The sequence below is a fragment of the Alosa alosa genome, chromosome 19 (assembly GCF_017589495.1).
Source record: "Alosa alosa isolate M-15738 ecotype Scorff River chromosome 19, AALO_Geno_1.1, whole genome shotgun sequence".
Classification (NCBI taxonomy): Eukaryota; Metazoa; Chordata; class Actinopteri; order Clupeiformes; family Clupeidae; genus Alosa; species Alosa alosa.
The window spans coordinates 6,094,727-6,110,240 of NC_063207.1; positions in this window are offsets into that span (position 1 = coordinate 6,094,727).

Below are 15,514 nucleotides of genomic sequence, written 5' to 3' on the forward strand. Positions count from 1 at the left end.
AGTTGATTATTTCAACATAGGTGTACTTACGACATGATTTAATATATTGATAAAAAAAAATACCCGCTTGGCTTTTCACAACCTTAAATAAATTGTGATTCTGCTGATGTCCAATTGTTTATGTGTATGTGGGCCTTCAATCAAGTTTATCATTTCAAAAACAGATCTTCTAGAGATTCTTTTGTGCTTTATGTTTGTGTGTTTGTGGTACACATGGCCTGCTCTTCATATCAAGTCTTTGTCTCTGTGGTAGGCTCTCGCGTGTTTATTTTAACCCTACAATTTGTTGTGCACACACAGACGCGCAGATCTCTATCGTCTGCTCCTGAATGTCACTGCGCTGTGCACAGCCGGCACTGTTTGGACAGATCACGGGCACTTTCACACCGCACTTAGTGAATGCGTCTGTAACATGAACAATAGATAACCAGACAAGCCGCGGATGATGTGCCATAAAACCCTATCTGTGAGAGCCATCATGTCGAGCACCTGCCCCCGGAGCCCGAGAGAAACGCAAACACGAGGCGCTGTATTGATGTGCCATTAGGTTTTAATGGCTATTTCGATCTCAGTGACGACAAAATGCTGAAAGCTCCATTTTACAAGCTGCACGCAATTCCTGGAATATATGTAGGCTATCTAGGCTACTAAGATCATACTTTTATGGGATAGTGCTTTAGGGAAAGCCAGAATGTAGTTTCGCGCTGCTGCCTGACAGGCTATTACAACTCCCGATGAATAATTAATGCAGCTGGTAAATAAGTGATCGCATCTAAAATCACCACCAAAATATCCTTCGTGTTTTCAGTCGCACTGCCTGAAAACATCTCACGCACCGAAAGAGCCTGTATTGATCCCGGTGCATCCGCAAAGAATTGGGCAAATCGTTCTTTTCCCCGACACGTGCGCATTCATTCATTCAAGTCTGACACGTCTATACTCATTTAACACGCGCCACGGGTCCGAATCGGCTGCAATCGAAGTATGTAAATGTGCGTAATGGAGAGTGGCTGAGTTCCAGCGCATCACTCAAATCCGCAGAGAGACCGTTTGGAATCCTTGCCACGAAAGCCTGCATAATTAGCCAATAACTAATCTTGGGATAAGAGTGATTATGATGTTTACAGACAAATGGAATTCCTGCTGATGTTTATGTTTTTCTGTAGCTTTCCGTTGTGTTTCCTCCTAGTGCATCAAAACATCCCCTCTGCCAGTAGAGCAGATCAGTAAACTCGTCATGGCCACCGCTCTCAGAGGCCAGAGTCCTTCCGTCTCTCTCAGACTGAGTAAGGAAGGAGAGGAGGAAGCACTGGCATTGTGGCCTAGGGGGAAATGTAAAAGGCTGTTAATATATATGTATGGGATAATATACATACAGGTTTGAGCAAACAGGGTCCTGGGCAGGCTGCTATTGTATGAGAGAGAGACCCTCACTGTGTGTGTTGCCATTGTTGCCCGCCACATCCACGCAGCGCGAGGGGCCTACGTGTGTGCGCACCTCCGACCTGCCTGCAAGGGAACGAGGGACCAGGGCACTTCCCTTCCCTGCGTCTGATGAAGACGTCTTGAAGTGGAACTCCTGCTGTGGTGACCTCATCTAGCCCCCCCACCCCCAGGCTGCCGAGTTTGGGGCTGTGGAGCCTGAGAGAGTGCTGGTGTGAAGTGATTCAGGGCAGAGGCGCGCGAGACAATGGCCCTATTCCGCCTATTTAACGGCGCGGTCGTGTGAGAGAGAGCGCCGGCAGCCTCACAGCTCCGCAGACATCTGAGCGCTTTCCCACCATTCAGCCTGACACCTCAGATCCTGTAGGAAGAGTGTATCAATAACCACTCTCCTGCTCGCTCACACAGGGAGGGAGGGAGAGAGAGAGAGACAGAGGAGAGAGAGAGTAAAGGTGGGAAAGAGAAAGGGAGAGAGAGAGGGAGTGGAAGACAGTAGATAGATGGAGGGAAAAGAGAGGAAGAGAGAGAGGATCAGAAAAGGGAGAAATTGAGAAGGATCATTGAGAGAGAGAGAGAGAGAGGGTGAGGAGAGAGAGAGAGAGAGGGTGTGTGAGAGAGAGAGAGGGAGTGAGAGAGAGACTGTTCTACTCTGATAACTAGTCATCAGTGAGGTCATATGAAGTAACCCTTTTTGGAAGTGACTCACACAACTACTTCCTTCAAATTCATTACCTATTCTTGTTCCTTGTGTAATTTATCTTGGTTTTTTTTTCCTCTCATTGTATTTTATTTTTTATTTTCATTTTATGGTTTCTCCCTCTGCCTCTTTCTTTCTCTTTCTCTTTCTCCTTCTCTCTTTCTCTTTCTCTTTCTCTCTCTCTCTCTCTCTCTCTCTCTTTCTCTTTCTCTCTCTCATACTCGTGAGGACACCGAGTCAGTCGTTGCTGTGTGTCTTGATCTGCGCGTGTGTTTGTTGTGCTTCGCTCACATTTAACATATTGACCTGAGGACTCGACGTCAGGTTATGCCATTACCTTAACCACATGCAGATGTCTAAACATTCCCCAGCGATGTCTAACTGATGGACTAGTGCGCACGCATTGCCATTTTTAGTATATCTCTCCCTCGCTCGCCAGGCTTCAGAAAAGACTCCCCGGCTGCACAGATGCAAAACAAAACACACATCCCAAAGTGCTGCACAAACACACACACACACACACAAATATACACACACACACACACACACACACACACACACACACACACACACACACAAATATACACACACACACACACACATACACACACACACACACACACACACACACACCCCAAGATTAATGCTGTTTCTCATTAGTTAACCCAGCCCCCACCCCCCTCCTCTCTCTCTCACAGACACACACACTCACACATACACACCATCATTTGCATGAAGATTTATATCTATTATCCCATGTGTTATTATGATTGGGACTATTTTGGGTGCTCTCTCTCCCAGTCCAGCACTTTAAGACGTTGAAGCTGAGCCTGTAGTGTTTCGCTGGAACAGACGTCAACCCCCCCCCAGCTTATTTACTTTGGGCTCTCACAAACAATAAACGGCATGGCGGCTACCCTCCGCGGCCGGCTCTAGAGTAAACACGCTCGTGGAAACTGGACATTGGCTCTCCGCTCCTCCATCTGTAGCCTCGGAGCTGTCATTTTTCTTCGTGGCACTGTTTTCCAACGCGCTCGCCCGTTTGGGTTTGATATCCGCAGCAATAACATTTTGCTTGGGAAATGAGTTGGTTGGATGGAGAGTGCTTTTTTGCGCAGCGTGGCGTGGCTGCCAGACGGTGTGTTGTGTTTGGCACATGGGCGGCCTCTCCGCCTCTCTCTGCCTGTTTCGCCCGTAATGGCCTTGTTAAGGGACGGTGATTATGATGATGACCGCCTCTGCTCCTGCCAGTGCTCTGCAGCTTCAGACGGGACCAGAGCACTGAGACAGCCATGGGGTCGAGACACAGAACCCCTGTGTGTGTGTGTGTGTGTGTGTGTGTGGGGTGGGTGGGTGGGGGTGTGTGTTTGTGTGTGTGTGTGTGTGTGTGTGTGTGTTTGTGTGTGTGTGTGTGTGTATGTGTATGTGGGTGGTGGGTGGGTCTGTGTGGTGTGTGTGGTGTGTGAGAACTGAGTCATCCAGAAGTGTGTGTGTGTGTGTGTGTGTGTGTGTGTGATGGGGGGGGGGGCATGTGTGGTGTGCAGAAAACCCTGTGTGTGTGTGTGTGTGTCACTCTGACATGAACCCAGACCCCTCCCCCCAACACACACACACCAGCCCTGCCTTTGATTTCTCTCTCTTTTCCGTTTTTCTCAGCGGGCTGTGCCCTCGTTTCCTCTTCGCTCCACATTCTTTCTCTTCCCAGCACTGTGCTGCTGTACTGTGCTGCTGTACTGTGCTGCTGTACTGGGCTGCTGTACTGTGCTGTACTGGGGGCTGTGTGTGCTGCTGTACTGGGCTGCTGTAATTGTGCTGCTGTACTGGCTTGCTGTAATTGTGTCTGCTGTAATTGTGCTGCTGTACTGTGCTGTTGCACTGGGCTGCTGTACTGTGCTGCTGCTGTACTGGGCTGCTGTACTGTGCTGCTGTACTGTGCTGCTGTACTGGGCTGCTGTACTGTGCTGCTGTACTGGGCTGCTGTACTGTGCTGCTGTACTGGGCTGCTGTACTGTGCTGCTGTACTGGGCTGCTGTACTGTGCTGCTGTACTGGGCTGCTGTACTGTGCTGCTGTACTGTGCTGCTGTACTGTGCTGCTGTGCTGCTGTACTGCTGTACTGTGCTGCTGTACTGTGCTGTACTGGGCTGCTGTACTGTGCTGCTGTACTGTGCTGTACTGGGCTGCTGTACTGTGCTGCTGTACTGTGCTGCTGTGCTGCTGGTAATTGCTGTACTGTGCTGCTGTACTTGGGCTGTGCTGCTGTACTGTAAACTGCTGTACTGGCCTGCTGTGCTGTGCTGCTGTACTGGGCTGTACTGGGCTGCTGTACTGCTGTACTGGGCTGCTGTACTGTGCTGCTGTACTGTGCTGCTGTACTGGGCTGCTGTACTGGGCTGCTGTACTGTGCTGCTGTACTGCACTGCTGTGCTGCTGTACTGGGCTACTGTACTGCTGTACTGTGCTGTACTGGGCTGCTGGGCTGCTGTACTGTGCTGTACTGGGCTGCTGTGCCGTGCTGTACTGGGCTGCTGTACTGTGCTGCTGTACTGTGCTGCTGTACTGCGCTGCTGTGCTGCTGTACTGCGCTGCTGTGCTGCTGTACTGGGCTGCTGTACTGCTGTACTGTGCTGTACTGGGCTGCTGTACTGGGCTGCTGGGCTGCTGTACTGTGCTGTACTGGGCTGCTGTGCTGTGCTGTACTGTGCTGCTGTACTGGGCTGCTGTACTGGGCTGCTGTACTGGGCTGCTGTACTGCGCTGCTGTACTGCGCTGCTGTGCTGCTGTACTGGGCTGCTGTACTGGGCTGCTGTACTGCTGTACTGTGCTGTACTGGGCTGCTGTACTGGGCTTCTGGGCTGCTGTACTGGGCTGCTGTGCTGTACTGTGCTGCTGTACTGGGCTGCTGTACTGTGCTGCTGTACTGGGCTGCTGTACTGGGCTGCTGTGCTGCTGTACTGGGCTGCTGGACTGTGCTGCTATACTGTGCTGCTGTGCTGCTGTACTGCGCAGGGCTAGGCTGGGTTATGCTGTGTTATGTTATGGTGGGACGGCCTGCCAGTGATTACTATGATTAAGAAACTTATATCCTCCACAAACTCGTTAGGGTTACCCGGCAACATTATGCAGATCCCCCACCACACACACACTGACACACACATACATACACACACATACACACACATACACACACCTCTGGGTTGTAAAGTGTATGCAGGAGCAGATTAGGCTGGTAGGGGCCTTGGCCCGGGGCTCCGCTCTGCTCTGTGCTGCTAATGATGAGGCACATATGCATGCATTATCAGCAGGAGCCGGCCACATCACACACATACACACACACACACACACACACACACACACACACACACACATACTCCTCACGCACACATTTCACTCACACACACACATACACACACACACACACACATACTCCTCACACACACATATCACTCACACACACACACACACACACACACACATACACACACACACACACACACACACACACCACACTCCACACACTCCACTCTGTGTGTAATAGCTATCTCTCATATTCACCATCTCCAGGTCTCCAGTGTGTGTGTGTATGTGTGTGTCTGTGTGTGCGTGTGTGTGCGCGTGTGTGTGTTTGTGTGCATGTGTGTGTGGGAGGCCCCAGTTGCCTCCTGACACAGGACACACAATCACAAATTAGCTGCTCTGTTGGCAGATGGTCTCTTTTAGACGTAAAGATCTGCCCCTCACACACACACACACACACACACAACCCCTTTAAGGCCCCGCAGTTTAACACTTCTCCACAGCACATGTGATATGAAAGCGCCAATCTGGCCACTAAATCAATGAGTGTTGAGCTGGGGAGCAGTCAAAGCCCCATCACAGCAGAAATAAACAATTCTGTATTTGCATTTATTAAACAGGCGATTCATTCATTTCTTCCCCTCTCATCTTTCTCTCTCTCTCTCCCTTTACCTTTTCTTGTTTTCCCTCCTGATTCTCTCCATCCACCTCTTTCTCTGGCTGCGTCCTGTGATCTGTATTTTTCATGGACTAAATATTCTGACCTAAGAAGTGTCTGAACCCAAACCACATGTAAAGTTTCCATGGTCTGTGTTCTTGAACCTTCACCTTGGCTGTAACGCGTGATAATGCATCTAAATTTAGCACCGCGGGTGAGAATCAGATCCGTGACAGAGAACTCATGTCTCGGGGCTTGGCAGGAACGCTGTATTCCGAAAATTCGAGATTCTCTCTGGGTTCTCTAGGTTTCCAACACAGGGTTGGAGAATGGATTTTCCAGACATTAGGATGAAGAGTTTAAGTTTTATATTATTATAACACAAAATATTATCCAAGATACTGTAGCCTAGCAGCCCTTTGAGATGTCAGCAGTTGAAAAGCAAATTTTATTAGCACATCCTTTTATTGGAAAGGTGTATAGGCCAGTGCTCTCGGCATGTGTGTGTCATGTGTCAGAGTGAGGTCCTCGTTTCCCTCCAACTTTCCACCCTCTTGGCTCAGTACAACCCCAAATCAGAAAAAGTTGGGACGTTGTGTAAAATGCAAATAAAAACAGAAATGTGATAATCTACAAATTCTGTAAACCCATATTTAGCTGCAAAAAGGACATAGACAGTACTGTATATCAAATGTTGAATAATACAAATTTGACTATTTCATGGAAAATATCTTCATTTTGAATTTGATGCCAGCAACACATTTTAAAAAAATTGGGACAGGGGCATGTTTACCACTGAGCTGCTTCACCTCCTCATTTAACAAGTTTAGGAACTGAGACGAGTTGCGAGAAAATGAGTTTTGAGAATAAAATGTCTCATTCTTCCCGGATATATTTCAGCTGCTCAACCGTCTGGGGTTTTCATTTCTTGACGCACCCAGTTTGACAGGTCTGGACTGCAGACTGGCCATTTTAGCACCTGGACTCTATGGAGCCATACTGTTTAAATATGTGCAGGATCAATTTTGGCATTGTTTTCCGGAAATATTCAAGATCTTCCCTGAAAAAATACATTGTCTGGATGACCGTATATGTTGCTCAAAATACATCATTTAGAATGTATTATGCCTTGCCAGATGTGTAGGATGTCCATGCTGTAGGCACTAATGCACCTCCACACCATCATAGATGATGGGTTTTGAACTAAGCACTACAACAAGTTGGATAGGCCCTCTCCTCTTTAGCCCAGAGGCCTCCATGATTTCCAAAAAGAATGACAAATTCTGACTGGTCTAACCACGGGGCTGTTTTCCACTTTATCTTGAGCTCATGTCCAGATAAGACTATGGCATTTCTGTATCACGTCTAAATACAATGTCTTCTTTTGCATGGTAAAGTTAACACTAGCTTTTGTGAATTGAGTATTAAGCTGTGTTAGACAATGGTTATCTGAAGTTTTCCTGAGCCTATACAATGATTTTTCTTTACAGAAACAGGTCTGGTTTGGGCAGCCATCACAGTGGTCTTCAGAAGCTTTATGACGCGCCATAAAACTCTACGCTCGTGGTAATGTCGTGGTAATCGCCACATCATGTGTTGCAGAGAGAGCCCAGGTCGAAGGCCAGACCTGCCGCACAGTCCATTCTCCAGACTGCCCTGTAACCTCCGCTGTCATTGGACACTTGCTGTCTCCTCCCTGTAACCTCTGCTGTCATTGGACACTTGTTGTCTCCTCCCTGTAACCTCCGCTGTCATTGGACATTGTGCTTGCTGTCTCCCGGCAATCTTCGCTGTCATTGGACATTGTGCTTGCTGTCTCCCTGTAACCTCCGCTGTCATTGGACATTGTGCTTGCTGTCTCCCTGTAACCTCCGCTGTCATTGGACATTGTGCTTGCTGTCTCCTGGCAATCTTCGCTGTCATTGGACATTGTGCTTGCTGTCTCCCTGTAACCTCCGCTGTCATTGGACATTGTGCTTGCTGTCTCCCTGTAACCTCAGATGTATTGGAGAGTGTGCTAAATGTGTCCCTGTAACCTTTGCTGCCATTGGACACTGTGCTTGCTGTCTCCGTTTAATCTTTCCCTGTAACCTCCGCTGTCATTGGACACTGTGCTTGCTGTCACCCTCTTATCTTTCACACATTTTCATATCAATAGATGGCCTGCATCAACCGCTATTTGGGGTGACAACACGAGAGGGCAAGCAACAGGGGCCATTATGCACTCTTTAAGCAGTGAGAGGCCAGAGAGGGGGTCAGTGGGGGGGGCAGATGCCACGGAGTGTGCCAATCCCCGGGTGACCGAGACCCACGGTCCCACAGGGGCGATTCGTCCCCAGCAACAAATGGACTGAGACAGCACTGGTGGCTGGTGTCATTCCTCTGTGTTCAGCACAGCTTGGCAGAGAACAGAACGTCAGCACAGACACACACACACACACACCACAGCACGGCTCGGCACACTCCTCCGGGCAGAGTATTGATTGAGCGACAGACCTGCATGATGAGCTCAGAGGCATGGCACGCGGTCCTCACCAGTCATCTTTTGTTTTTCTGGACCCACATCTGCCACTGGTTAGGGACAGATCACACACTTATTCACACGCACACACACACACACACACACACACACACACACACACAAACAGACAGAGATGGTGCATCCATGCATCCTGCCCAGCTGACATTAGTTTGATCTGAGTCTTATTGCGGAGGTGGTGGAGGGTGTGGTGGTGGTGGTGGTGGTGGTGGTGGTCTGTCTGCTGCAGGTGTTTGGGACTCATCTAAAGTCCAGGAGATGACAGATTTTATGAGCGGTGAAGCGTTGAGGAATGTCTGGAGTTTGCAGAGATGAAGGCCTTGCGGGTTATTTTTGCCCCCGCACTGTCCACTGTTTCACTCTGATGTTTCAGCATGAGGCTAATTCTGGTCGCCACTAACTGGAAGTTTGGGGTCCTTGAGGAAATCCTTTCTCATCAGGGTCAAGGCATCCCCTGTAAAAAAAAAGCCAGGAAGTGGACGGGGAAAACAGTGTGGGCAGAGGAAGCGTGGACTCAACCCAGCGCTGATTGCTCTGAGAGGAATCAGGGGCGACTTCCAAGCATTCACCTGCCGATGCGCTGCCAATGAAGCGCTAGCTGCTGGCACACTGCTGGCTTATGAGACATGCTAAGCGCTAGCTGCTGGCGCACTGCTGGCTTATGAGACATGCTAAGTGCTAGCTGCTGGCGCACTGCTGGCTTATGAGACATGCTAAGAGGCAGCCTATATGTATCATTGCGATTGTTGTTGGGGGGTAGTGTATATATCAGCACTGCTGTTGCTGGTAGACAGTGTGTGTATCAGTATGACTGTTGTTCACACACGTGTGCCAAAGTTGCTTAATTAGTCAGGTAGAATAAAGCATTTAAATCAATGCTTTATTTACATATCTTTTTTTGCGAAAGAACATAAACCTTTTCATTTTACAGTCTTTGAAGAATACCTTATTACCAGTAGTAGGGACTATCTATGTCCTTATTGTTATGTAAAGAATACTATGAAAATGGAATCATAATAATCATAATAATATAAGCATAAAAAAAACGTTCTTGAGGACATGAATGTTTCCTTGAGGCCATGCTGAGTGATCATTTCATGAGCATATTGATGCACACAGTAATGAAAAGGACTTACTGCTCGACATAATTGACCGGTAGGTGTAATACTACAAAGGTCACTGGTCTCACCTGTCCTTTATGGTCACCTGTCCCTTATCCCTTAAATGCAGTCTTGCTGCCATCTGTCTCACTGTGCACAAGCCACCTGCAAGCGTAAATGCAGTAATGGTGACCTGTCGCTTATCCTGGCTGTGCAGATGACCAGTTCCACGCCTTTAAACACAGCCTTGAGTGAGGACAGAGTGCTAAATCTGTCCGTCGCTGAGTCAGAGGTCTGGGTCTGGGCGCGAGGTGTGTGCAGACACGTCTTGTGTAAAAAAAAAGTCAAGTGGCTGGCTTCTGTGTGTGACGCGGTTATCAGCGCACATCAGTCGTTTACTCTGCGCAGGAACAAAAACAAGGCCCCCGAAGCTGCACTTCCTGGTTCCCAGCACTAGGATGCCACCACCCCACACATACACACACATACACACACACACACATACACACACATACACACACATACACACATACATACACACGCATGCACACACCCACACACATACGCACGCATGCACACACCCACACACACATGCACACACCCACACGCATGCACACCCACACACACACGCACGCATGCACACACCCCTCGTGAGGACGCTCGCACGTCCTTTTCCACCGTCCCTCTGGTCCCTGTCCTTGGCTGGTTGGGCCTGTGCTGGACACTGCACTGGCTGGACACTGCACTGGCTGGACACTGCACTGGCTGGACACTGCACTGGTTGGACACTGCACTGGTTGGACACTGCACTGGTTGAGTAATAGGCTGGCTGTTTATTTACCATGATGGACTGGATGTTTTTTTCTGAGGGGGCTAGTGTTTTTTCCTCCTTGATTTCGGAATTCGGATTTTTCCCTTTCCCAGTTTGTGGATGTAGAGGCCATTTCCTCCGCTCGTTTCCTTTCGGCGCGGGGAGGTGGGTGGGAAGCAGGCTGGCCCAGAGAGTCCACAGGATGGAGGGAGGGATGGAGGGGGGGATGGAGGGGGGGAGAAGAGAGGGACGAGGGGAGAGAGGAGGCAAGGGGGGTAGAGAGAGAAGACGAGATATGACAAAAGAGGAGAAGAGAGTGCAGAGCATAGTTAGGAAGAGGAGGAGAGAAGGAGAGAGGAAGTAGAGTTATGAAGAGAAGGGGAGAGGAGAGAGGAGGCTATAGTCAGGGAGAGAGGGGGAGAGAAGAGGAGAGGAGAGTTAGGGAGAGAGGAGGGTATAGTCTGGGAGAGAGGAGGAGAGAAGGTAGAGGTGGTCAGAGGAGGGAAGAGGAAGTGCAGGACTGATTAAATAGAGCAACAATGTTGTGCCTGTGCTGTTGTGCGTTCGTTTGTTAGTTTGTCTGTTTGTTTGTCCCACTTGCTGCTGCTGAAGAAGCACACCAGACACTGTCTGACTCTGGAGCGGCTCTGCTGAGATAAGGCCCGGATGCGGCCGAGGCCCGGTTGAACTGCGGCACATCCGCAGGCGATCAGAGGCACATCCTGTCCCAGTCCCAGCTGCTAAACTGGGGGTCTTACCAGCCTCAGTCTGGAAGTTTGTTTTGTTTATGTAAACAAAGCATGTTTATGCACAATGAATTACCTTTGTGTCTGAAATGTGTTGTACAAATAAACGTGCCACGTCTTGTTTGTGCGACCTGGGATGAATACGATGCTCTAAATTGTTTTTTCAGAGCAATGTCATCGCCATTTAATGTCATGGAAATGTCACTGGTGATTTTGAATCCTGAGGTCTCCCTAAAACACACACACACAAACACACACGCCTCGTCATTAGTGCCGGAGGTGTGTTACCACAACAAATCTACACGTTTTCACATCAACAGCATTGGCCTCTGGGTGTGTAACAGCCATCATCAAGTCCTCACGGCGTTCGTTCGGTTGGACCCCTTCGCTCTGGAGAGTGCTGGAATGTGCTGTTTGTGATAATTACATTAGAATGGGGATGCAGGGGGTGGGAAAGGTACACAGACGGTAAATAATGGAGCGGCTGCCAAGCATTCAAACAGACCCTCAACTCCGATAGGACATCACAGGACAGCTCCTGGCCCCAGCTAACCTCCTCTCCTCTCCTCTGCTCCCAACATACTGGAATAGCACATTATAGCCAATTATAAAAGCAAACATAAATATATAACCAAAATTGACATGATGGAGACAGAAATTCTTTTCAGCATTTTCACAAGAGAGACTATGTGTTTTTTTTCCCATTGCAGTTTTCCCCCATGTGTGTGTGTGTGTTTGTACGAGTGTGTGTGTGTATATGTGTGTGTGGGCCCATCATGCCTAGAGATTTGCCAGGCCCATGTGAGCGCAATGTTCCAGATTTCATACAGCTCTAAGCCAGATGAAGTTTAGCGTTTTAACTCAAAATGTGTCGTTTTAGTCCAAATGCTGCAGTATCTTTTATATCCAGTCAAATGTAATGGAGTCGTGGTGCTATGGGAAACGGCTGTGATAAATGGGAAGAAATCACAAGACCTCATTGAAACAGATTTGGAAAATTCCAGCCAATACCCTTGTTCAGCTTTTCCCTTCACTGCAGATGTCAACGAAAGTTTCAAGTGTCAATGTTTACTAAAACGCAGCCAGGTGTGGCCAGGCACACGTCTGGCCACTGCGGCACCACGTCTTGTTATTTTCGTCACCATGGGCACACACTCCGTAAACAAGGGTGATTTCAGTTATAGTTGCAATATCAAAGGTGATAAGACACACACCTGTTTACGCCTCACACCTGTTTATCAAAATGGACCTGTGTGGAAAAAATGGATGACAGTGCAGTTTGTTGCCCCACCAAATTAACTCAGTTCCTTGTTTTGGGGACTCTTATGATGTAAACTTTATACGGGTCACGCCTCAGAACGGGAATCAGTTGCAGATGATTTATTTTTTGCAAAATGATTTATTTACAAACAGTCCAAACACTCCCCTCCATAGCAGGCCACCAGAAGCGTTGCTTGATTAACGCAGTGGTATGTCTGACACCCGGGTGACAGGCCAGCTTGGATGAGTGACCCCATTGCAGGACCTGAGGACGGACAGATTGTGGTACAAAAAGACGGTTAGGAGGGCAAGCACTAGGGCCGGACTCACCAGACAGGGCTGTGCAGACAATGGTCTCAATATCCTATCTAGCAGCTCCTATGAGGCACTGTGGAGGTAGGATGGTGCTAGGTGCAGGAGCAGGATCCGAATCTGGGAACTGACGAGACAGGGCATCTGGTTTACCATTCTTGGACCCTGGTTGGTAAGACAGACAAAAGTTAAACCGGGAGAAGAACAGAGACCAACGAGATTGCCTGGGGTTTAAACGCTTAGCCGAACGGAGATACTCCAGATTCTTATGATCTGTTCAAACTAAAAACTCCTTGGCTCCCTTCAGTCAATGACGCCACTCCTTTAGGGCTAACTTCACTGCTAACAGCTCTCTGTCGCCAATGTCGTAGTTACACTCAGTGAGAGCGAGTTTGTAGGAGTAAAAGGCACAGGGATGGATCTTCTGATCTGCCCCAGAGAGTCCATAAAGGAAAGCATCATACTGGGCATCTGGATTCCAGCCACTAGTGGTGGCGAGGGGGCGAAAGTCTATAGCATAGTCGGAAGCAGACCTCTTGCCTTGACGGATCTGCAACATGATTCTGGTGGCCTCTCTCCCATGCACCGAGCGATTGAAGACCTTCTTCATCTCATCTACGAATGCCTGATAACTGAGACAGACTGGGGAGTTGGAGTCCCAAAATGCAGCTCCCCACTCTCTTGCACGGCCCGTCAAGAGTTATGACATATGCAACCCGGGACTAATCCGACGGAAAGGTGGCGGGCTGCAGCTGGAACACCAATGAACATTGCGAAAGGAAAGATCTGCAGGTTCCTGGTTCCCCGGCATAAAGTGCAGGAGCTGGCAGTCGGGGCTCTCGGAACGGGTTACCAGACGGGCCGGGTGGATCGGGCGGTGTCGGCAGTTGAGGCTGGGTTGGCGGCACCAGGGCCAGTTGGAGCTGCTGCAGCTGGGCAGACACGTCTGATGTTGGTTGTGAGGGCCTCCAGAGACCTTTGAACTGCCTCGAACTGGGCTTGATGTCGACCGAGAAGCGCTCCTTGCCTCTCCAGCACAGTCTTCACCTGATTCAGATCTGCTGATTCCATCTTGGTCAGATTGTACGGTCACGACTCAGAACGGGAATCAGTTGCAGATCAAAATGATTTATTTACAAACAGTCCAGCAGGCAAATCAGAGTCCAGGTAGAGGCAGGTTTCGTAAACAGGCAGGCAGGCAGGCAGGCAGACAGACAGACAGACAGACAGACAGACAGAAACAGACAGACAGGTACAGGCAGGTAATCCAAAACCGACAGGCAGAAGACTTCGTCAAAAACAGGCAGGGTTCAAACCAGGAAGAACAGTAACTATAATCTCTTTAAAGAGCTTCACGCTAGTCTCACTCACGTGGCAGTCAGGTAGCAAACAGTACATACCATGACAATCTGACAAAGTGAACTAAAAGGGCAGTGTTTAAATACTCCACAAATCAACACAAAATGAGAGACAGGTGAACAGAGAAATTGGAGGGAATTCAACAAAGGCAGGAAGTTGCCCAAATAAGGACATGGGTGTGACCCCGGGCACATGACCCAACACATGGCTACAAAAATCTAGAATTATCACACTCCAACAGGTAGGGGGAGACAAAAACAACAGTCCATACGAGAATCCTGACAATAAGGTTTGACTATGACTGTTTCACCCTGTTTTAGAGGTTGCGGTTGACTTTTTACATTGTCAAAGTTTGTACGACTATTACATTGTCAAAGTTTTTACGACTATTACATTGTCAAAGTTTTCACGATTGTCTGTAAGTGAAAGCATAGCAGTGACTTTGTTGTGAATGAGTTCCTTCACCATAGATATCTTTGTTGTGAATGAGATCCTCCACCATAGATATCTTTGCAGAGGCACTTTGATTCTGCATATCCATCAGAACTGGGCTCTATATCACCGGCCACCACCAAAAAGGATGCATGCCTTCAACAAGATAAAGGCAGATTTATGAAGGAGTCAGTGAAGCTGCCCTCCGGATGTGTCTAGTAGTACTCTGCATGAGAGCTCCCGAAACACAGCTGACCAGCCACAGGGTAGGGAAAAGCCCACTGAAGCCCCATGGGAGCTGAATCAGTTTAGCACTCTACTGTAGCTAAGGCAGGGGTCTCCAACCCTTTTTTTCAGCAGCAGCAGTAGCAGTAGTAGTATTAGTAACTAGTAATACTAGTAGTAGTTGTAGTAGTAGTAGCAGTAACTAGTAATAGTAGTAATAGTAGTAATTGTAGTAGAAGTAGTAGTAGTAGTAGTAGTAACTAGTAGGCTAATAGTAGTAGTAATAGTAGTAGTAACTAGTAGGCTAATAGTAGTAGTAATAGTAGTAGTAACTAGTAGGCTAATAGTAGTAGTAGTAGTAGTAGTAGTAGTAGTAGTAGTAGTAGTAGTAGCAGCAGCAGCAGCACCAACAGCAGTAGTAGTAGTATCAGTAACAGTAGTAGAGGCTGTTGTTTTCAGTTTTTTGAGCTATAAAGTGATATATTTCTAGTTCAATGCATTCCCCTTTCCACTTCACAGCTGTGTGCCGGGTCATGTTTCGTGTGTTTAAATACTTGACTGTTTCGTGCAGTGTCTTCAGAACTGCTGAGAAGTTGTAAAGTGTTTCATATAGTTGGAAGGAAGTGTATTTTATGT